This window comes from Carassius auratus, chromosome 8 (genome assembly GCF_003368295.1).
Source record: "Carassius auratus strain Wakin chromosome 8, ASM336829v1, whole genome shotgun sequence".
Lineage (NCBI taxonomy): Eukaryota > Metazoa > Chordata > Actinopteri > Cypriniformes > Cyprinidae > Carassius > Carassius auratus.
The window spans coordinates 4,164,077-4,189,478 of NC_039250.1; the positions used below are offsets into that span (position 1 = coordinate 4,164,077).

Genomic DNA, 25,402 nt, shown 5'->3' on the forward strand with positions numbered 1-25,402 from the left:
CTGGGGCTGTTTGCCCAGCAGTGAACACCCGTCATCAAGGAGCTCATAAAATATTAATCCAGCACACAAAGAGGGGAAGACGACGGACAGAGTGACCAGAGAAAGACTGAGTGAGAGGGAGAGAGACCGATGCAGGCTGAGCGTAATGAATGGGCCGAGAGGGAGGGAAGGAGGGGGCCGTGGGGTGAAAGGGTGACATGCAGTAATTGGGGGGAAATCTGCGCGGCGGTGGGTGGAAACCATTATTGGCAGGTGGAACAAAAATGGACGCATCCCTGAAATAATAAAGCGAGGGGGAGGAAAGCGAAGAAGAGATGCGGTAAGCAATAAGATGAAAATTGGCATGCATTTAATTACAATTGCTTTAAAATAAAACCGAAGGGAATTCGAAATAGCAGCGTGCTTCCGACTGCGGAGGGCCAAGTTTGGAGGAATGGGCTCGGAGCGTATGTTCACATAAGAAGTTTTGGCAGGAAGTGCAGCACCCAACAGTTGTCTGTTTACACTCCTGGAGCCAAGGACTGGGCCCACAACAGAACAATGCTGATTTGTTAGGAGGACTCGAAGCGGCTCTTCATGTCCAAATACACCCTGGCACACAAGGACAGGCGCTGAATAGAGAGCACGCACACATCCAGACACACACACATGCACATCCACACCGGATCAGACATCAATACATATCCAGAGTGTTAATATTCCGGAACAGAGGGAAAAGCTCTTAGGGATGCCTGAAAGCAATAATCCATTTTATTCAGATAGATGCCTGTGGGATGCGTGTCACACTAGGGACATTGTTTAAAGTTAAAAGAGAAGCCTATGGCTAGAGCAAATAAACAAGGTTTTAAAAACAGGTGATTTAATGTGCTGGCTATGCTCTGATTAAAGGATTAGGTTACCTAAAAATAAAACTTCTGTCATCGTTTACTCACCCCCATGTCGGCCCGATCCCGTATGTTGATATTTTTAACACAGCAGATGTGTTAAAAATATGACGAGTCTAAACACGCACCATTTTTATAATGAGCATATCATACAAACTCCAAAAAAGGACCAGACAAAACATTGGAAAACCTAATAAAAGTAGATCATACGACTGTCAAAGTCATGCAGTGGGTTTGTGTGAGGTACAGGCAAACATTTCAGAATTATTTGTAAAAGAAAATAATGTAATACTACATAAATACTTAGAAAAGGTGAGTTAACCAGTTGCAATATTCTGAAGGGCGATGACATTAGACAGCTGCAGTCCAGGGCAAATTTACGTACATTTATGCATTTGACAGATGCTTTTATCAGAAGTGTAAATTTTAAGTTCATGTTTATGAACTGAACCCATGACTTTGGTGTTGCTAGCATCATGCTACACTATTTGAGATACAGTATTGCAATTATAAATACATAATTAAGGATTTCCCCCCTAAGTTATATGGACAACTTTTTTTTTTGTCCTTTTCAGTAATGGAACTGTTTATGTGTGGAATGAAAAACTTTCAAAGAAAAAATATCAGAAAAATTGACTTTCATGTGGATGAATTACACCTTTAACTCCACCAGTGTTTTGGAAAAGTTAGAAAGAGGAAATCCTCAGCAGATTAATAGGACAGGATGAGAACATGGACTTAGTCTCTAAATAAAGACCTCATCAGCAAGTTTGTGAACCTTGTGGTTTGCCTGGTGATGCCAAATGACTCAAAAAAGCAGTTCAGATCACACCTCATGCACTTTGCAGAACCTGTGGCTGAATCAAAAACAAAACACTGACATTTACTTGCAAAGCAAAACCACACAGAACGAGCATCAGAGAGACACCGCGTAGGAGTACGCAAATGAGTGATTTAAAGACACTCTTAAATGTAAACATTTTACTTTAGTATCATTGATATACTATAGCTTTAGATTCATTAAAAAAAATTACACACACACATATATACATTATATATATACACATATATTTATATTCTGTTTCACTTTCATTTTAAAGTTTAACAACTAAGTTTTCACATAAAATTGTTTTTATTATTTTTTATTATATTTGCTACTACAAACATTTTTGTATTACAAGTTTTCTCAAATGCCATGTTTGAATATGCAAATGAGGCACTGTATCATTAAATATGCTCTAACATGCATTCATTGACACCACAAAAGCCAGAAAAAAATACATTGTCAACACGTCTTTAGGAATACAATGTTCTATACAGTTAGGAAAACGAAAATAAAAAAAACCTTCTGTAAAAATCTTCAGAATTAATAATATAGGAATAAGGAATAAATATAGGAATAAAACTGGTCTATGGCCTTTAAGGATATGCATTGTCATAGAAATCTACATATGCAATAAATTAAATACTTAAAAGTCTATTTTGCACGTTTTTTACTTTTTTTTTTTACTGCTTTAGTTACTGATAATAACCCTGCTGAACAACTGAATAAATGAGTGAAAGCAAGAAAGCGTGCATGCATGTGCCCATCTCTATTGCTGGCAGAAAACAGTCTCTCACAATCAAGGGCACAACAAACTTCAGTCCACATTCCACCCTCATTCCCAAAAGTCACTCCTCAAAAAACGTCACAGAAAGCCGCTTTGCCCACTTAAGTGCGCAAATCGCATGCCTATTACAGTATCAAAGCAAGACTTGATAAAGATGACAGTATGTGTGTTAACGGAAGCGCCGTGACCTCCCTGCATGTTGGACGCCTCTCGTCAAGGCCTGAATGGCGCTTCTATGGCTGGACATGACCGCTGACCTCTTTCTGCTGCAGAGTTTCCTTTTTACATGACGAGCCAAATATCCAGCTCTCTCTGCGCTCTGAGTGGAATAATAAGTCATTGCTGGATTCCCGAGCACTTTTTGTTTGCGTTTCATTGCCAGAAGCCCCCGAGGCTACAGAAGACAAGAAATAAGTTTTCCTGCACCTCACGCGCGATATTAAAGTGTCCTCTTCGGAACGCTTCGTCACAGCAGTTGGGATACGTTAATTGACTATGAATTGAATATATGAATAATTGATGTGTTGTAGCAAATTTGAGCGGTAGGAGAAAAAGCAGAAAATGGGACTAAAAAAAGAATAAATCAAGCGACTTTGTGAAGTATGAAACACAAACGCTTTGAAAAAGCCAGATTAAAACAAGGGGAATACGTGCAACTACACTTTAACGTCGTCTGATGAAAATGTGTGCTTTGCATGTGCAAAAGGTATTCTGGGTGGTTGCTAGGGTGGTTACTAGGCAAGTCCACCCTCAGGTTTCTATGATATTCTGCTCTCTAGATATGATTTGGGTGAACTTATGGGATTTTTTTTTTCCACAGTTTTATTGTTCACCAGGGAAAAAATCTAAGTTTTATTGCTTAGGAAAGTACTGGCACACCTTTCCTCAACAGAGTGCATGATTTGAGGTATCAATCACGTCTGCAGCACAAACTGTGGGATAAACGGCACCATTAAAGAACACTATTTTGTGATTTGGGTGTAATGTTTATGCAGTTTAAAGTTAAAAAACACATTATGTTCTACATACTGTATGTTATTGTTTCTCCCCTATGCCTCGTCTTTCTGAAACGCGTAGATTTTTAGGTCTGAAAAGGCAGGTGTACGCTGATTGGGCAGCCATCCAGTCCATTGTGATTCTATGAACACCTCAAGCGTGTGACAGAAATCTTATGTCCCTTAATATACTGTGATGCAGTTTCCCGGAGTGCCGAGACAAAAACATTTAAACCCAAACAAGGCATTTGTTGCATACAGTGGGGACATAATTATGGATTATAATGACTTGAATGGTGTTTTTTACACGTTGCGTAACACGCAGCGTAAACATAAAAATGCGTGCATTTGTGATCGGAAAACGACAAACAAGTGTTACTCTACACTCACGTTCGAATCATCAGTCGCAAATCCTTTACACATGTGAACGTACTTACAGACTGCGAGTCAGAACAGCCGGCATTGTAGGCTACTCTCCAAGGATCAGGAATATTTGGGTTGAACTGTTCTGGAACAGTGTTGTAAATAGAAATTAACCACTGATTTCTAGTCGTGTCCTCTCTTGGAAGGCCAAACAAAGAAAGTATTTCCGCTTTTGCAACGAAAACACACAGTGTCAACATGGTGGCGCGGTGACAGCAACAATAAAGTTACGCCTTCTTTCTTTGTGTGAACATTTAGGTGGCATTATGCAAATATTCCCACACTGTGACATAGACCTGTGGGGGCGTGTTTAAACAAACCATTTTAGGAGGGCTTAGAGGAGTCTTAAATCTTATAAAGATTATCTCTTTGTAGGTCTGGGCGATAAGGGCAAAACAAAACATTTCAGTATTTTTGGGCTGATTTGAGATATCTGATTGTTATTGTATTTGGATTTTAGAAATCTGTATTTAATATCTATTTATTTTACTTACCACCCAATGTTGTCCAACAAAACAATACATATTAAAGTCTATTTACAAAATTAATGTATCCATGTAAGCTATGTGCAACAAAGGGTTAAAATCACATTTCATTATAGGTTTGTAAATTACAATCAAAAAAAAAAGGGTTTTAAAGCAGAAGTTAAATCCACTAAACTAAAAATGAAAAACGAGAACAAAAGCACAGTTGTGTTAGGCTATTTTGATTATTCCATTGCAGTCTCTTTACAGTCAGTGCTATCATAAAAATAGACTTACATGAGTGATTATAATTATGGCGCTTCTATTTAATTGAGCTCAGTCTGTTTGGTGTGAATGCGTGCAGCTGAAGTCTAGCGGAGAATCCCAAAACGGAAGGCAAATGTACTTCTGACAGAAAAATTGAAATATTTTACATGGCTTTCTAACATTTACAGATGAAGGATAAACCTGTGAAATGTAAGTTATGCATTCAAGACGACAGCACATCTCAAACACATTAAACATCGCGAGTAGCCTGTGTCTCAGTCAGAGGTACACGCAGTCTTTCTGTTTGAGTATATGACAGGCCCAGCCGCTTAAACTACTGCGAAACAAAACTATAAACTTTTTAAAGGCCTTAATATGAAGCTTGCACACATGTTAAGAACAAATTGGATAAAGCATTTTTCCCACAGAAGCTCAGTCTGTGTCCTTGTATATTTTCAGATGTGCTCATATTAAACTACTGTATATTGATAAACAGTATTGCCTCATATCGAATTGCTAATAAATAAAATATTGATATATTTTACAAACTCTATATACTGCCCAGCCCCATCTCTTTGGGTTTGAGTCTTTAGTCTTTGCAACATTGGGGATTGAAAGGAAAACTTGAAATTGCATCAAATGACCCCAAATGATGCCATTACATAGTATATCCAATAATAAAAACTTGGTTTAACCTGTTTCAACTGACTACAGTTTCACATTATATAAATGGGTTTTCTTCAAATAAAATTAGCACAGTATGTAGAGACCAAACTCCGATACCTTGTGCGTTGTGTGAATTGAGAACTGAACCAAATTGTTAAAGGAGGAATTCTGTGTTCATGTTTTACATTAGCATTCAATTTCTTTACATGCAACCCATTTAAATTTGTAAAATGGAGGTTGAATTAATCTGAAAATAACAGCTTTTTCATTAACTAAAGCTAGACAGTGGATTTCTGGAACTGAATTGTGAAAGAAAATGTGTTATTTCATGCATTTTTGAGTAGGAATACCTGTTAGTGTTTACTATTGAGATGTTAAGACGTTTAAGAGTTTCAGTTGACCTTCTGTGGTTGTCAGAGATCTGCAGAGAGCTTGAGGTTAGTTTGTGGGATGGATACAAAGATGCATGATACATTATGCTATCAACAACAGCTAGAAGCTTCTTACTTTTTTTATCACATTTGCATGCAAAAAGTGCTCTGCTAACTATTAGTTTAAACTGGGTAAGATAAATTACTGCCAGGGACACCACTTCCAAAACATAGAATGGTTTGTAAATTGTATATGGTCATCAGCTCATCCTCTTTGTCAGACAATCAAAAAAAAAAACCTTGCATGCAACATCCTCCCCACAACCTGAGCACAAGCTCCACTCTTCACCACAATGAGAACTCTGGAAACTGTTTACAATATACTCTAACTTAACATTGAACACGGAAAAAGTTTTTACATTTACTCAAAAACACTTGCATATACTGGATTCTACTCAATATAATTGAACATCAACTAAGTTAAAAAATGTTAGGTTTGTCTGTTCCTGTGGCTCAGTGGTAAAGCATTGTGTTAGCAGCACAAAACGTTCGGGTTCGATTCCCAGGGAGCACATGTTAGTTAAAAAAAATGTATAGCCTGAATGCACTGTAAGTCACTTTGGATAAAGCGACTGCTAAATGTACATGTAATGGTTTTAATAAAAGTAATATGCTGATTTGGTGGCCAGAAAACATTTTTTTTAGTATCAGTATTTTTGTGGAAACTGTGAACGATGAAGAGAAAGTAAATAAAAAATAAAAATAAAAATAATGGTAGCATGTGTCTAAGGTGTAATATTAAAAAAATAAAAATAAAAAGTATCACCATAACAGCAAAAAAAAAAAAAAATTATTTAGAAAGTCATCTAAAATACATCTCAAAATACTACATTAAAACAATTTTTCCTTTTCTCCATCCTTCTCAAAACACATAAAAACACTTAAATTTACACTCCTAATCCAGTCCCTTGCAAAGCATGCTGGGACTGGAAATCCACTGCCCAGTTTCAGTGAATGCAACAAAAATTATTAATGAAGCAGAACACGAATGAATCTCAGTGCAATGAGATCTAGACAAAAAAAAAATTGTTTAGCTCATTTATTTCTGAACAAGCAACAAAAAAAAATATATATATAAAATAATAATAATTTTGAGTGCACCACTAAAGAGTTCGCCTCCGTCTTTTTCCAATCCGGTTATCAGTGTCTCTCTCTTTACCCAAAACAATGACATTGCCATGCTAGTACTTACTTGAGCTCAACTTCTGCAGATGCAGCCCTGAAAGGCAGACCCTTCACAATCTAAAGCTGTTATCTTGCTGTAGTAGTTGTGGCCCGTCCCCAATCCCCTCTCAATCCAAAAAGGAATCTGAAACCCTTTAATGTTTCCTGCGACCCTCAGTACAGTATCCAAACGCCCGAGGCAACATACACAGTTAAAGAATGATGGGGGGGGCGGGTGAGTTACGGCGCCGCGGCTGACAGCTCACCTCAGCCTCATCAATGTGGCAAAACAGGTTTGACAACGAAGGCAAACAACATGGCAGTGGAACAAGAGAACATATTTGATCCTTGAAAACTCTCAATTACTTGGAAACGGCTGTTATTGCAGCACAATCCCCATCTCTAAACAAAAAAAATATTTTATTACCACAACCTACAGTGCGCCACGAGACCCTGGCAGCATCATCATAAATCAAAAGAGATTCAATTATAGGGAAACACATTGGAACGCAATCGTATCAGAACTGCAAAATGGGAGCAGAAGACAATTTTTGGGTTTTATAGCGGGGAAGAATAAGCAATCACTCATCTCAACGTGAGCTGATCAAGACGGAAGAAAAGAGACATTCGTTTATGCACAACTACTTCCAGCAGATGTCTGGTCACATTTGCATTCGGCAGCGAGACGTTTTGATTTCAAAGGATGTGTGTGCACACAAGATGATGTTTTTGTAGAATATCCAGATTACCAACTTATCTATCATTCACTGTCTTTGAGCAATATTTGAGGATAAACAGTATTTAAACTCTACCAGCAGCATCTGTGGCTTCTTCTGTCAACCGCTGAAAATACTTTTGTCTTGTTTCTCAGTGTGTACAAAGCAGAACTGTGAAGATGTTCGGAAAACACATTAATTCTTTAGTTAACAAAACAAATGAATGATCTGCAAAATGTCCAAAGCTGTATAATTTTCTTTCTTCGTTGATACTGCTGTTTTCCATACACTGACAGAATGCATGAGTTATCAATCCCCAAAAAGGCCAAAAAAGCAATACAAATGTTGTAAAAACAACTTATTTTAAGTTCTCTTAAGTCATATGATAGCTTTGTATGAGGAACTGTCAAAAATATTAGTCAATAATTGCTGAAATTCCCCTTTGTGGCTTACAAATCCATGCACATTTAAAAGTTAAAATGCATAGCAGCACATTTGACATCAACACCACCATTGGTTCTCATGTGTCTTGTGACATACCTGCCTGTGTTAATATGTGGAAGTGTGAAGAAGATTTCAGAGTCATTATTTATTAAAAAAAAAAAAAAAAAAAAAAAAAAATCACCCTTTTGACTGATTTAACAGCAGTTTAGCAGATGGTGGTGGGGGGGGGGGGTCAACATATTTTGGGTTGTAACCTAAAACAACGAAAATTGGCCTATATCTTTTCAGCACAAGGTCTAATCCTTACACAGCTTGGCACGCAAGGAAAACAGGACATTCCAAGTAAACATGCCAAATTTCATGAAATTTTGATGCTCGATGGACTAACTGATTTTTATAACACCAAAGATATCAGGCATTTATCTTGAATGACAGATGAAGGATTGTCCACATAAGAAATCTTTTTTTAATTAGTTTGAATGTGCACAAGTGATATGGTTCACAAGTCATACACACTTTATGATGGTCTTTCTTTGTTATATATGGAGCTTGGCAGCATCTTCCCCATTCAAGAAGCATCTGAGACAAGCTGCTAAAGAAAAAAAGTTATGAATTTAGAATTATATATAACTCTAAATAGTTATAATTGCATATTTTAAATATTATCTGTGCCTGCTATGCATTAGAAGTGCATTACTGTAAATAAGTTTCTTTTTTTTTTTTCCAAAAGGAAGCTAAAATTGTTGACTGCGGTAGTTAATGGCATGCAACAGATGCTGTCCATCCATAAGACTTCAGTGACACACATAGCTGACATTCTTCCACTTAAGGAAAATCAATAACCAGAAGCACGCAATAGATGCTCTGGTGGGTTTACCCGCTTGACGAGACGCATGTATGTGCGTGATCAGTGAAACAGATGCTGCTGGGCTCAGACAGCTGTGGAGTAAAGGCACCAATTACAGTGGCAGCCCTGCCTCTGACACACACTATTACACACTCTATAATCTACCCTGCAAATCTCACTCCCACACAGTGTCAAAGGGGAACGAGAGAGAGCGCGAAGCGAAGAGAAAAACGGGCATACAGAGCGAAAGGGGGGGAAGCTTAGAGACATGTAGAGAGTAAATGAGAGAAACGATGAACAGAAGAGGGCTGAAGGACAGAAGAATGAGTGTGTGTGTGTGTGTGTGTGAGGATGGGGAGAGCTGAGCATGATGGTGTCATATCTGAACATATATTGATAGGGAACTCAGATTACTGGGCTGGGAAAACACTGGCCATAATTGCTGCACTAGGATCAACTTCCTCTTCTCAAACCCAGCCCATAGTTCCTTACTGGTCAGAAAGGAAAAGCTGACTCTAGAACAGAGGACTAAAAGTTTTTTTTTTTTAATAAATCAAATGAACACATTTAATTGTGCAGGCTCAAAACTATATATAGATAGTTTAATTATTTGTATAATCATTTATACATTTGTTTTCTTTGATTTTTGTTTTTTACGTTTTAAGTAACTTTTAAGTTTAATATTATGCTTTATTATTATTATTATTATTATTATTATTATTATTGTGTGTCTGTGTGAATTATATGATGATATGATATATAAAAACCTCCAATATATATGCACACCCACACACATTGATTTGATTTAGATTGTATAATTTCAAGATTTAAAGCAAAAACAGAATGTTCTGGCTTTAGAATTGTGAAATTATGCTACATAACACACCTGTACAAAACAAACACAGCAAACGGACTGAATGAAAAAGCAGATTTATTCTCTGACAGCAGGTGGCGCTTCTGGTACAGCAGGATACAGCGTTTCCTCGGTTGCTGCTGTAAACAAAGCAGCTGAATAAACACTAATTTAATTAATATGCATTATCTGGCGGTAAAATGAAATTAAAATGCCATTGAAAATTTCTGAAGTGGTCAGCTCCTCTCAGAGGTACATTCATATAAACCCCCACTATTTGAGCATGTGAAAGTTGAGCTTAGGGTGCTCCGATACTGAGGCGTCGTTATGCGCACTTGTCAGTAAGCGGTTTCTAATCTTCGGTAATTCTGTCGTGATTCACATAGAGAGCTGTTATAACAGAGCGTGTTAATGAAGACTGCGCAAATCACGTTAATTTCAGCGTTTTTGCCTCTCTCAGTTAACAACGGCTGTGTATAAGCTCTCTATGTGAATCACGCACCTGATGAATTAACCGTGAAGGAACCGCTTACTGATCGAGATGCGCATTAAAATCGGCGACGTGATCAACCCTGAGTGAGCTTTCTGCTGATGACATATTTCTCCTCTTGCGCCTCATAAAATCCAACAATTACATTGGAGATGCATTTTGTCGCAATTCGAAATAGGATAGTCCAAATAAATTAAAAACCAGTTCTGCTTTATATGCAATCTGAAAACACCGTTCTTGTTCTGGGTTGGTGCGTAATCATCTCTTCTTCTGCTTTTTCTTGTCACTAAGAATACTGGTACAAAGGATTAGGATTGATCTTCTGTGACTACCGTACCGTACATGTACTGTTACACTCATTATATATATAAAAATTTACTTTTTTTATTACACTTACAAATATATGTCATTTTATATATCATATACATAATTAGTTTTTTATGTGGGTATACTATAAAGTAATAAAAATGCACCTACACATAAGCCTAAATATACTTGTATATAATAAATACTATTCAATTAGTTTCATTTCTAAATAAATAAATTATATATATATATATATATATATATATATATATATATATATATATACAGTATATACAGTATATACACACACACACACTTAACTGTCAGAGACTTCTGCTTTACCCTTCAGATTTCTCACCCTCTGTCGATGAAAGCACAAAAATAAATATATGACCTAAGACAAACAGGAAGTGGACAACAGAGAGCAGAACAGAATTAAAGGAAGTACAGGGGAAGAGTAGAAAGTAAGGATAACTGTGGAGAGAGAAAGGAAGAGGGTGTTCACAGAGATAGCAGCATGTGGAGAAGCAGATTTTGGCTTGAATGAGCCAGCCTGTTTTAGTGTCCCTCTCGGCAGAGATCACTGTCATTAAAGCGCTACATGAGAAGACGTCAGGATGTGTGCGCAGAGGCCCGGAGTGAGAGAGAGTGGGCTACATCCTCCCAAAACTGGCCAGGGAAGACCCTCTGCTGTAAACAGAACCCAACACAGATGCACACACACACACAGCTCTAGTGAACACTCCCTCGCCAACCAGCCGCAGGAAGAGTAAAGAGCTCTGTCACGGCTGCTAATCTTACAATCTAAATGACTCTTGTCTACACACCATGGTAGTTCTGTTCCAAAACCTAGTGACCCAGCAAGTACAAAACGCTTTTACACTGCTTGCACTGCACTGCATTTTGGTTGCTGTTAGAATAATAACAACAACTAGAAATTGAATATAATATATAAAATGATATAAAAATAAATGTATATATTTCAAGAGACTTTCAACAAGCATAACAAAAATGTTTTTGAACCAAATCAACTACACTGCCTTTAAAGTGTCATTCAATTGCGCTTCCCAAAAAAGGAAGTTGGCAACTCAGCCTTTCCGAGCCAAAGCAGTCACTTATGACATTCCATTCGCGTTAGGATGCTCCCACGTGGGCGGCAGACAGCAGGGCAGCTCACTAGGCTTTACAATAGAACGGTTGAGTGAGTTGTTAAAGGGGTTCACTTGAACTTAATAGACAGAATGCAAAAGGCAAATTGGTTTTGCAACCATGTGCCCTCTTGACCCTCGTTTTGAAGCTAACAAGCCAAATTGCATTTCGCACCTCAAAGACAAACAGCCCTAACCACATGCTCGAAAGCAGGATGGAGAGAGAGAGAATGAGTGAGTGAGTGAGACACAGACAGAACGAAGGGAAAACAAGAACAGACAATTGCAGGAAAACTAGTCAGAGACCCAGAGAGGAAGAGACCGGGATACAAACAAAAGACAGACATACAGAGAGAGAGGAAGAGAGAGAGAGACAGCAGGATGAAGGACAGAGTTCTGGATGGCGCACACACACACACACACACACACACACACACACAGCCGCTGACCTTTCCCGTTTTACACAGTGGTTTCATTGTGACCGCTGTAACCCAAACAAATAAAAACTCTTCAAAACAGCTGCAAAATCTATCCGCCAGAGTCAGTGTCCATAAATGGCGGCTAAACCAGTGTGGGAGAGACAGAGATTATGGGCGTGTGGATTCAAGTGCATTTCTGTGTGATAAAAACAGATCTGGGATTAGACTGCCGTGCTGTCATGGAAGACGGAGCTTTGTTAAACATTCAGAGTGGGAAAATCCTGCCTTACCATCAGATAATAACATGGGGTGGGAAGAAAGAGAAACAGACAGAACACAGAATGCTGTGTGTTCATACAACTGTGAAATCTCAAGTGTCCCGATCAGATTGGATCACCACCCAAAGGGCTTTTTAATTGCTCCGAGATGACCTTTTAAAACTGAAGAGACTTCAGGTGACTTCTTAATTAAAGTCAATATGAAACAGAATTTCATAAAAGTGAAATTTTTATGATTCTGTCCATCAGGAATTGATTGGATATTGAAAAGTAGGCATTATATACTAGAATGGAGCCAGATGGGTCACCTAAACGTGCTGTCCCATCCTGGAACACCGTGTGTACCTACTTTTGAGGAGACCGACAGTAGCTTAAACCATTTATAAACATCTATATGGCTATTTATTAACATTAACCTGTAAGCCACTCAGCCTAGCTGATATCAGTGGAAAATGGGGTCTGTTGACTTCGAATATGAATTTGATCTCAGATGTTTCTCATTACATCACTTTGGGGAGTTAAATATAGTCATGTTTTATGATATATATAAGACTATAGAGCTATAAAAAGAATGTGAATGGCAGCTAAATGGTGTGAAATGTTTGCGTCTATATTGAGATCATTTTTTCATCTTGGAAAGTCTGCGCACAGGTTGAGATACTGCTGAAATCTCATCTGAAACCGAAAGAGGAGATGTGTGAGGTTTATGAAGACTGCTTATAGGATGACATTAAACCATGGTTGAATCATCTGGAGAAATTTAGTAAAACATCTCCTGCTCACCAATGGATCCTCTGCAGTGAATGGGTGCCGTCAGAATGAGAGTCCAAACAGTGGATTAAAAACATCACAATAATCCAAACACTCCATTCCATTTACTTTAAATAGCTGCTTATGGCCAAAATACCAGTCCATAATAACACCACCAATAAAAAAGCCCATCCCCTGTTGCGCTCTCACATCAACATCCACCAACATATTTGCTTAGAACTGCTGCTGTTTGTAAATGATGATCGATGTTCTGACTCAAACAAGGTCAAACAAGTTGTGTTCTTAACCGGAGAAAGCAATATTGTGGAAAGAGGACTCCGATTTTAGCCAGAAGCAACAGTCTGAAGTTAAAAATGTCTCAATGGATATGTTTCTCACAAACATGCAGCTTTTGGCAGCATTTTCACATCTTGTTTCTTGGGGAAGTTGTGGCCAAATGGCTAGAGTTTGACTCCAAACCCTAAGGTTGTGGGTTCAAGTCTCGGAGCTGCAATACCCCAACTGAATTTTTCAGCAAATTGACATTTTTAGGTAACCTAGTGCTTTAACTGATTGTTTATGTATGTATTCGCTTATTTACTGTTTGTTTCTGCTGTTGTTTTTATCCATGTAAACCTCTAATAGGAACATACTATTACAGGCTGTTGTTTTAGCCAGTTTATGACATGTGTGACCAAACTACTTCTCCCATGATTCTTTGGGGCATCATAAAAAATATATAAAACCTAATTTTAACTCCTAAAACACCTGTGCTCTTCGATTTATGCCAAAAAAGCGTCCTGCCTTTGTCAGGAAGGATGAAATATGAACTCCCCCAACACATTCATCTTGTTCCAACTAAAACCACTCGAACACCCATCATGTCATAATTACTCCCATGTAGAAACTCCTCAGGAGGACCTGAAGGGAGCAAAAGCCCCCCATCGCAAAACCAAGAAACTCAGTTAGCGCACTTCCCAAATGGAGAAAACTGTGTCTGTGTGCCTCTGGTGAGTCAATGAGAGTAAATAAAGAGCCGCAGTCAGTAACGTGATGTTACAGCAGGACTGAAGAGCTTTTAAAGCGGTTTAAGTTTGAAGAGCTCTTTTCATGTGAAGAGCGCTGCCATATTTCAAAAGCACACAGAGAGACGGAGAGAAAGAGAAGCAGCAGCCGAACGCCTCCGCCGACTTCTACTGTAACCACATCGCAGCTATTTTGGCGACAGTCGGGAAACAGCGACGAACCAGAAGCCCATCAGGGGGGATAAGTACCTCGTTTTCGCTTAAATGTGTGCTAGATTATTTCTGACTAAATCCTCAAATGGTGTGGTATCTGCCATCCTCAGATGCATGAGGGATTTAGGACAAAGCAGCCATGGGTCAATGCCACTTTTTCTTATGCATTAAGCATAAAAACAAAAACACAAAGCTGTTTGTTATGAATAGAACCCTAATAAAACTAGTGCCCTACTCAAATAAAGACAAACTGGTATTCATCATATATGAATGTTGTCTAAAATATAGTTTTCGTATGATTAATGGTGATCTGCAAGTCATTTTCCTACAAAATGTAAAAAATGTGTTTACAAATGTTTTACTCCTTTTTGTTAAAAAAAATGTTTTTTCCTTTCCTTTCACTGACATTGAATCCCTAATTAGAAATTAGAAATAAATCATAAATAATTTTTAAAAGAATGTATTAATTGATAATTTATTTATATTTATCTATGTATTTGTTTAATCATTACTGTACCTCCCTTTTGTTCAAAATTTTTATATAAATTTACAGTGTATATATTTACTTATCTATTTTTATTTTTGTTATTTTTAAATTGTTATTCAATTAAACAAATCATATAAATATAAATAAATCCTAAATTATAAGCTTAATTTCAGTATATACTTATTGATTATTTATTTATTGATTATTCATTGTCAATTAAAATTATTTTAATTATTTTATCATTATCTCCTGTTGTTCACAATTTATTTATTCATTTTGTTATTTTCTTGTTTCCTCCATGCTGTAAACCTTAGAAAAATTAAAAAATTATTCATAAAAAAATTATTTAAAAGAATCTGTATTCTTTTTACATAATAATAAAAAAGAAGAATAGCATAGCTGCTGGGCTTCAAAGAAATCATGATTCCTGATTCTAGAACAAAAAAATTAATTACAGCTTATATGGAGATTTTACTATTGTTTGGAAAGGAAGAGGTGCCCTCCCGGAAACCCTGTTGGGAAAATGCACGGGATATCAAAAAAAGTCATGCATTTTTAATGGCACCATCAGCACATCCTCGACAGAAGTTCTGCGATTGTGCTGGGTGCATGATGACAGGCCATTGGGAAAGTAACACAGCGGTTGGCGTGATCAAGAGCCCTTCACGCAAACACACACACACACACACACAAGTACACACTCTGTCACCACACTTGATGCGACCCGTGTCTGAGCCGGGAGCTTCCTAATCTGTCTGTACCCAGCGAGGAGGCCTGGCCTCTGCCTTAATCTCTCAGGGAGAAAATCCGGGTGTCCCTTTGACACTCCCACCACACTGCCACACCTCAAACACACCGACACACACACACAGCACACTTTGATCTGCACTAATACACGCCACAGTTGATCCGTGAAAACACCAAATGACCCATTATGACATCACAAAACAAACTAAGGCTCCCAGAGCCACCACAATGACCCGACGCAGTGTTATCAGAGAGGGGTCTGTAAATATGATTCAGAGGATCTTCATCTGAAATTCATGAGCCGTCGAGTACCGACTTGTTCACAGGGGTATTGTTTGTTGTCGAATTCCCATCAGATGAATGTGTTTTGTAAAGAAACAGATTTAAGGGGATAGACAGGGTGTTATCATCTGTTCACCCTCATGTAACCTGAAACGCAAAAGTGTAAAACTTACACTACCATTTTGAAAGAAAGGAATAAATTTATTCAGCAAGGATGCATTAAATTGATCAAAAGTGACGGTCAAGAAAATATTACAAAAAGATTTCCATTTCAAATAAATAATGTTCTTATAAATGTTATATTCATCAAAGAATCCTGAAAATAAAAGTTTTTAAGTTTCTAACAAAATACTGGCATAATGTATGTTTTTAACATTGATAATTATAATAAGAAATGTTTCTTGAGCAGCAAATCAGCATTATTAGAATGATTTTTGAAGGATCATGCGACTCTGAAGTTTGGAGTAATGGTGCTGAAAATTCAGCTTTGTTCAAAGGAATAAGTAGCATTTTACTAAAAATTAAAATAGAAAATACTTCTTTTAAATGGTAATAACACTTAACAATATTCAACCCAGACAGCAAGAGTTTTCGGCCCAGATCTGGCCCACATCTGGCTCGTGTGAAATCCATGCGGGGCAGATGTGGGCCGAAACTGCTTGCTGTCTGGGAAGTTTTTGCTGTATTATTTTTTTTTTTTATCAAATAAATGCAGCCTTGATGTGCATAAAAGACATGTCACTCTACATTGGAGAAAGCCCATGCTGCTCCATACGTGACCCTGGAGCACAAAACCAGTCTCAAGTCACATGGTGATATTTGTAGCAAAAGCCAACAATACATTTTCTTTTTATGCCAAAAATCATTAGGATATAATGTAAAGGTCATGTTCCATGAAGATATTTAGTAAATTTCCTACTGTTAATATATGAAAACGTCATATGTGTTGCTAAGAACTTCATTTGGACAATTTCAAAGGCGATTTTCTCAACAAAAAAAAATGTTGCACCCTCAGATTCCAGATGCAATGATGAATGTTTTATTTAGATATGAGCCCACATGAAAAATGTGCAAATTGCATACCTTCCCCAACCCTTGTATATTTGTTTATTAAACATTTTGGCTAATCTGATAATGTATTCAGCTAGCAACAAAAGTGCAGTAATCTCTTCTCAATTTAACACACTTTACCATGCACCATTGCACATTTCCCACCAAAATTACTACTACTTTCTTTTGGGCCTAGTTACCAGCAGCATTGGAAGTTAACCGCTACAAAAGCAGGGCGTAGTCTGTTTACCCCTTGTGTAAACCATGACCAATTATCTGCAAAACTCTCTGGACATCACAGAGAAGATTATTTTTGAGTTAAAGAGTTTTGACTGTGCAGCGTGGATCGGTGTGCACTTTCAGCGGGTCATGCTGTGCGGTTGCACTCATGCTCAATGCAATGATGCAGTTTGGGCCGCTCTTATGGTGCTTTTTGCTCTCAGAGCAATACTTTGAGAAAATGAGGGAATATTAGACAAATAATGATTTGAAAAGGGAATTGTGCATATAATAATTGTTTTAAGGGGTTTGATTTGGCATAGTGAAAAATGACAAAGGCGCTTTGTGTCGACCTCTGCCATAGACAGAATGAGGGGGGAAAAATGTATTTACTGGTTCTCACTCATATTTGTAAACTTGCAAAGTTTGAATATGATCATCAGTGACACTTCAGAGCTTTAAAAGCATCTATACCTACAATTCAAACATATCTACACATTTTTATATTTAATATATGTATAGTTTTATTATAAAATATATGATAAATTTGTATATATTGTTATACATTTTAATATATATTTTTTATATAATGTAAATATTTTTTATTATTCACCATATTTTAACTATTAAATATTAAACTATTAAAACTATGTAATTTAATTATTCAATAAAATTTTAAAAGCCTGCCTCTCTCTCTCTCTCTCTCTCTCTCTCTCTCTCTCTATATATATAATATAAACGCACACAAATTTTCATAAAAAAACTAAATTTCATATTTATAAAGCATAAATATATATGTTTTCAATAAATATATAAAAGCACAGTACATGGGCCTATATTATGCAAAACTACTTTTTTGCTTCATGCGATGGAAAAGAAAATATCTTTTGAGCAACACGGGTGTGAGCAGACGATGCCAGAATTTGCATCTTTCAGCAAATCAATTCTCAAAGCTGCAGCAGATGATAACATCAAAAGCAGCTCCTTCAACGCTTAACTTGCTAGATTCAAAAAGGATTTTAGACTCCTGTCTTGCGGCTGCGAGAAGCGTTTTGTTTTTGCAAGGGTGTCCTGGAAAGTTTCAAACACGTGACATTGGTGCACACACACACACACACAGTTTCCAGTAGCACTAATCCCTAAACGGACAGAGACAAAACAAACAAAACGGCTCACACATTTAGACATATGCTAGCGTGTTTCTAGGGATAAGACACTCAATAGTGAGGGTGAGTTAATCTTGTTCTGGAGCAGGTGTAACAACACAAGCATGCCAAAATCTGCCCTCTCCTCCCTCCTCCTGGCCTTTGGCCGCTTGCTGAGTCTCGGCCGTGCGTTTTCTCTTGTGTTTGATGCATGCGACCCCATCCCCCTTCCCCGCCTGTCATTCCTGTCCTGTCTTAGCACACACACATACACATTTCCAACATAAACACTGACAAACACACACCATTCGACTGGTCAGACCTGTATTCCTGCTTTCTTTCCTAATTTACATCCTTAATCATTACGATGGGATTTTGCATACCTGTATGAATGCGTAGTCGAGTACTCGCCAAACAGACACAGTAACCTAATGATAAAAGCAACACAAAACCACAACAATGGCAGTTAAAGACTCATTTAGCTCATCGGAAATTCAAGTAATAGTCAATAAACACCCCTTATCATATGGGTCCTCCTTAATTTAATTTCACAAAGTCAATTTCTGCGCCTGTGATCCTCGGGATAACCCTGAGTTGGTAAATGACTGATTAACAATGCACTAACAGATGTCTTCTTTGTGTCGATACGATGTGTGTGTATGTATGCGTTCGAGCGGGGGGTTGGTAGGTACACTGGTGTGAGTGAGCGTGTGAATATGTTCGTCTCATCCTTCTGAAAGGAAATCCCATTATAATCCAAATTGAATGCTGAGGGCAGTCAATGTCAAACTTGTAACCTCTTCAGAATCTCCAGGTTCGGGCATTTTGAAGGAAAGCAAAGCCAAATCTGAAAGCAAAACCGAGGCTAAGGACACAATAGCGGCTTAATTGCATGTAGTTCAAATACATCACTCCAAATGGGTGTAATTCACTTAGCACTTCATAATCACAGATTTTGTATGTAAATCATTGCAGTGATTAGCGCAATTATATTCGCGTGCAGTGTTTTCTTACTCAAGTATCTTTCTGTGTAGATCAATAAATTTGGTTAGGGCCATACCAGAGCTAGTTTTGTGTTGAATAACAATGTTTTGGGAATTGTTTTGGAATCTTTCCCTGTAAATTCCTTGGATTGATTAAAGGGACGAACAATGGCAAGAGCTACCAGTCTAATCCATCAGCACAGACACATGGGGGTTTCTCCATGCAGGATGGGGCAAACAAAAGGATTTCAGTCCTTACGTAACACCCATATGGGCCTGAACTATGATAGAATCTGCATGGAGCACAAAAGAAAATAGATTGTATCTTATCAAAAACTCCACAGAGTAACATTTCCCATGTGTTTATCAAACAGCTTATGGATAAAAATGATTTTTTTGTTGTTGTTGTTGTTTTTTTTTAAACAGAGTACAGAGTTACAAATTAAACAAATTAGCATTTTTAAACTTCTGGTTCAATCTTCCTAGAAGCAAGTGGGTTTTTGACTGAATGTCTGAGATAATGTTTTAACAGAATCTCAAGATATTTCCCATTTTATTCTATGGTTTAAAATGCACCAGTAATTCCTGCTAGTGATTTTATATGTCTTGAAAGATGCAGTTGTTTTCTGAGTTTCTTGGGGACATTAAATGTGGTCCCATCTTAGACTTTCTAATTACATTTTAGAATGATTTTAAAGGTCCCGTTTTTCACGCTTTTTTGAAGCTTTGATGTGTTTACAGTGTGCAATATAACATGTGTTCATGTTTCACGTGTAAAAAAAAAACACAATATTTTTCACACAATTCATCTGTATACCGCTGTTTTCACTGTCATAAAAATGGGCTGATGACTTCCTTGTTCTATAAAGTCCCTCCTTCATAAATACGTAACGAGTTCTGATTGGGCCAGCGGTTCCTGTGTTCTGATTCGACACCAGCTTAGAGAAGGCTGCCCTCCTGGTAACGCGATTGGGCTATTTTTTAGAAGCAAGTGGCCAGGAGCATGTGCTGGAGATGTACTTATAATCACAGGAGCGTTTTTACTGACGAGATGCGCATGAAAATCGCATTCGTTTTTTTGCACAGCCCTAACATCTAGTTAACAAAGCTAAACAGCGTTGCTCTTTGTGTAATAAGTTACAGAAACTGTTAAACGCACCAACTTAAATAATAAAATACACTTACTTGTGGTCCATAAACAATGCCTTCTCCAGACAAAGAGGGAACTGCTCCATCTTTCAAGAATAATCTTTGTGCCGCACATAGTTTTACATGTGGATTATAATTTTCGGGAACGGAGTTAAACATAAACTGTAACTATTAATCTCCAAGTACAGCATCCCTGGGAAGCCTAAACAAAGATGATTGGACTCAGAGATGTCAGAAAATAACAGCGTTTCGACGACATGGGCGACAAAAACGCAGCTCTTCCTCTTCTCCGTTGGAACGCAACAAGACCACGCCCCCCTTTTTGTGAATTCATGTGGGCGGAGTCAAAAACTGTTATAGTGACATCATTACTACAGGAACTAGAGGGCTGTAGTCCAAACGGGTCGTTTTTTGTAGGCGAATTCTGTTAAATAAAATATCTCGCTTGGCATTCAACTTTGAGCTTTAGAATTTTACAGATATTATTTATACTCTAACAACAACATTACACACTAACTAAAGTTTAAAACTTGGGATCAAGAAGAAGGGGACCTTTAAGAGTTTTTGGAAGCTTAATGGTGGCGATGTTGAAGTCATGTGACCGTGGTGTAGTTCTCTTATAGCTTAACATTGCATGTGTACTTAGGGCAACTGTATTTAGGCTTCCAAAATTCATAAAGGTTAAGATTTTCAGATTGAACAAAACATGTGCGAATCATAAACTTTCTTTGGTCATAGATCTTATTTTCAGCAATAATCCAAAAGCCAACTGAAAAAATCCACTGGGTTTTTGTCAAAGACACCGGGGTGATTTCTAATTAAATTAATTTTACACATTCATTTAGACAAATTAATAAAAAAATAATAAATGTAATCATGCCTCCTGACTGAAAGTTTTCAACAACAGCACAACAGAATGAAACACAATAGAGGGGTCAAAGTTGAAAAAGTTTTGTAAGCCGCTTTGGATAAAAGCATCTGCTAAATGCATTAATGTGAAATTAAAACCTTTAACTGAAATGAACATCTGGATCTGAGAAAAGGGAAATGATTACATTATACAGTGGTTGTGTACACACACTGCCAACACACATTTCATTCAGCTTGTAAAAGTGCATGTCGCATCCCATGACTCCTTTAACAATTAAAAAATTACTACAGATACTATGTACACTGTGAATAATGGTTGGATGAATATGCATTGATTTCATTTGCCATTACTAAACTGTCTTATGTAGAGATCAGCATTATGGCCACGGCTGACCCTGCCCTGTAGATATCGGCTTCAGTGCCGGCCATTAAAAAACCTATATTGGTTGACCACTAGTATATAGTCCACATGAGACCCACCGGCCTCATTACTCAGTATTGCAGCAGTAAGCACATAAGAGAGGTGCAGAGGGGCGTAGATTAGAGATTATTAACACGAATCACAGACTAATCAGTTTAACAGAAAATCCCCTGAACCACAAGAAGAAGCACGGAAATGAGAAGATGAAAGAGAAACAACAGAAGGAGAGAGATTATCTGAAGTATAAGCAGAATGTTTGCAAAGAGAAAAGAAAGAAAGAAAGAAAGAAAGAAAGAAAGAAAGAAAGAAAGAAAGAAAGAAAGAAAAAGATAGGCAGCTATTAAGACAAAAAGAGAATCATTTCAGTGGAACAAAATAGCAATTATTCTGTTGTTATGCTGTTGACAGTTTTCATAGGCAGTCATGTGTGGATGCATAATGTGCTGAAGAAGGCAATGCAAAAGAGAGTGAGTGTTTCTGGCATTGATGAACTCTACTCGTGTTCATGCACGCTTGTGGAGTGTGAAGGACCGACCACGGTGTTGACTTTGGTGAAAATGAGCCAAAATGCTTCAAGACATCCCTGCTTGATACAGCAGCACATCTGCTCAGCCATCACGAAGCCTGCTGAAATCATCTTAGCCTGCTGAACCAAAACACTATCATTAATATCTTTTGTTTGAGATGAAGACTATTAAAACCTCACAGATTACAGGCTACTTCTAACTAACCAAGTCATTCGGCAGACGCTTTTATTTAAAGTGACAGTGCACTTATTACAGTTTCAATCCCACTCACAATGTATGCATTAACCTTTAGACCTGCTTCTTTTATATGAAGTACTCAAGCGGTAATGTTATAGCACTTTAATAAGTACCATACTGAATGATTACAATGGTATTTACATCAGTCAACTACTTCAAAGAAAACTATGGTAGCGTTAGAAAAGTCAGTCCTTTTTTTAAGTCATTTAAATTGTTGCGTTGACACACATCTTGGTTATTTATGGCAGTGTCATTTGTGTCTAGCACCTTGCAGGTTTACATGTGGTTTTGGAATTTAACAGATCGCAGATGTGAGCTAAGTGTAATCTGTAATCAGTCATTGGTCAGTTTTGTGGTCTACGTGCGATTTAAATGGTCTGCTTCTTACTCCGGTATAAATAAAAGATGAAATCATGCCTCAATTGAACTTTTGTCATGTCAAATGTGACAAGACAAAAACAGAAAACGGGCTTGACTTCAGTTGCACGATCGTACAGAGATTATTAAAGCCTCTTCTTTTTGTAAACTGCAGTGTGACAAGGACAGTTCGAGACATTTCTAAATAAACGTAGCATATAATCCCAAACACTGACAATCTGAATGAACTGTACAGTGAAGCACTGACATTTTGGAAATGGTTTTGGAAGGCTGAAATCATTGATGGAAATGGTAAACTGTTGATTTGTCAACAAAACGTATTTTTTAGTTTCTTTAACATGTTAGTTATTGTACTGGTACTTAATTAAAACCAGGGTACATCAGTTTTAGTACAACAATATGAATCTGGTGAAGAAACAAGAAATTGCTGGTAAACTTAGAAACTGCTAGTACATTTCACAAAGAATTACATTTTTTTTGTTGCAATATTGAAATATTTATTTATTTATTTATTTTGAAGTTTACCAACCTGGCAACCCTCCAGCATCATTAGCATCACTGGTACATTTTCCCATTAATATAGAAAACTGTGTTTTATTCCGTACGGTAGCTAACAGACCACATCAGTGTGACAAATGAACACATCTCCTACTCAGACAGATCCATTTTTGCATTCTCTCTCAACTAAATGACTCTTTCCTTATAAGGTACTCAACTTTTTTAACTACAGCAATGCACATCTGCTGCACACGCACCAACAGGTGGAGAGAGTCAAACGCTGACACGCCAAAGCTCACGTCTGGCTCAACTTGATTCAGAGGTTTGAAATAACAAGATCTCTTTGGCTTTGATGCTGCTTAATTACTTCCACGAGAAATGCCATTTTATCATGAACGAATGAGCCAGAGCTTGAAAAAACACTTGGAGCCACCGGCCATGAAAGAATGCGAACTATTCCTAATGCAGGAGCCTTACAGGGCAGCCGATCAAGCATGCAACATGTGCAATAATAGGGCCTTACATGTAACATAGACATGAACTAACATGCACATTAAATGCACGAATAGAAGTCCATATCGCAAATCACTTTTCATTGCATTTTAAACATGTAATGCGGTTCATAGCCAGTCCTGTGGTCATTTTAAACCATCTAATGTGGTTTCCACTACAGCAGGCAGCAAATTTAACCATTCAGGGTGTGTTATTACATCTAAACCACCACATGTGATGACCTTTGACCCTCTATCATAATTCCATTTGACAGTCATCTTCGAGTTTTTTATACTCAAAAATGGATGAAAATGGAAAATCACTCTGTACTTGAGGAATATTTACTCTTAGGTGAGTATTTTAATAATCTATTTTACATATGCAACTCAAAATACATTTGAATATCTATCTATCTATCTTTGTGTGTGTGTGTGTGTGTGGGTGTGTGTAAATCTCCTTAAACTACCTACATTAGTTTAAAGTAGTTTCTCGTTTCCAAGTTTTAATAGAAAAGTAACAAAAGTCACCTCTGCGCAAAGGTACGTAAGATGTTTGATGAAATAACTGCTCTCATCCGAAATGACCTGCAGTGTTTTGTGCTGTGTTCTCTTTAGTATCGGTGTTAAACTGGTTCGTTGTGAGCGCTCAACTGTGCACAAACGCAACAAACATAAAACAACTAATGTCACATCAAACGCTGAATGTATCGCTGTGACGTCACAACCGTAAATACATCTTACCTTCTGCAGTTTACAGCGTTCAGTCACTCTACCTGCCTCAGAAACACTTCAGCACAATCTGCGGTTGGTTAGCGTGTGTCAAACATGGAGAAGTCCGGCCGCTCGTGGCTCCTGTCAGGGCTCTGGTTTGTGCTGTTATTCCCGGAGCACCGAAACTTCCCGGTGAATCAGCCGCCAGGACACGAGACGCGCAGCGCAACACGTGGATGACAGACAGACACACACTGGAGCTGAAAGTCATTTCTCACGGGAATGAAACTGAGGCAGGGAGCGGTGCGGTAACACTTCACACAGAACCACAGCGACACCCTTCGGTCAGAGATGGACACATGTCTGCTAGTTCACTCATGGGATTAAACACATCAATCCATCATCTCTTTACTGAACATCTCTTAAATCATATGCCTATCTATCTATCTATCATCTATCTATCTATCTATCTATCTATCTATCTATCTATCTATCTATCTATCTATCTATCTATCTATCTATCTATCTAGTCTGTCTATCTATCTATCTATCTATCTATCCATCTATCTATCTATCTAGTTGTCTGTCTATCCATCCGTCTATCTATCTATCTATCTATCTATCTATCTATCTATCTGTCTGCCCATCCATCTATCATCAATCTGTTTGTCTATCTATCAATCTATTATCCATCCGTCCATCCATCCATCCATCTATCTATCTATCTATCTAGTTGTCTATCTATCCAGTTGTCTGTCTATCCGTCCATCTATCTATCTATCTATCTATCTATCTATCTGTCGGCCCATCCATC

General features: G+C 37.7%; 1 pseudogene; it reads right to left on the reverse strand.

The window, feature by feature from the left end:
- LOC113107014 (plexin-B3-like) overlaps positions 1 to 24,861 on the reverse strand; it is a 65,700-nt pseudogene extending 40,839 nt beyond the window's left edge.
- Positions 24,862 to 25,402: the final 541 nt, after the last annotated feature.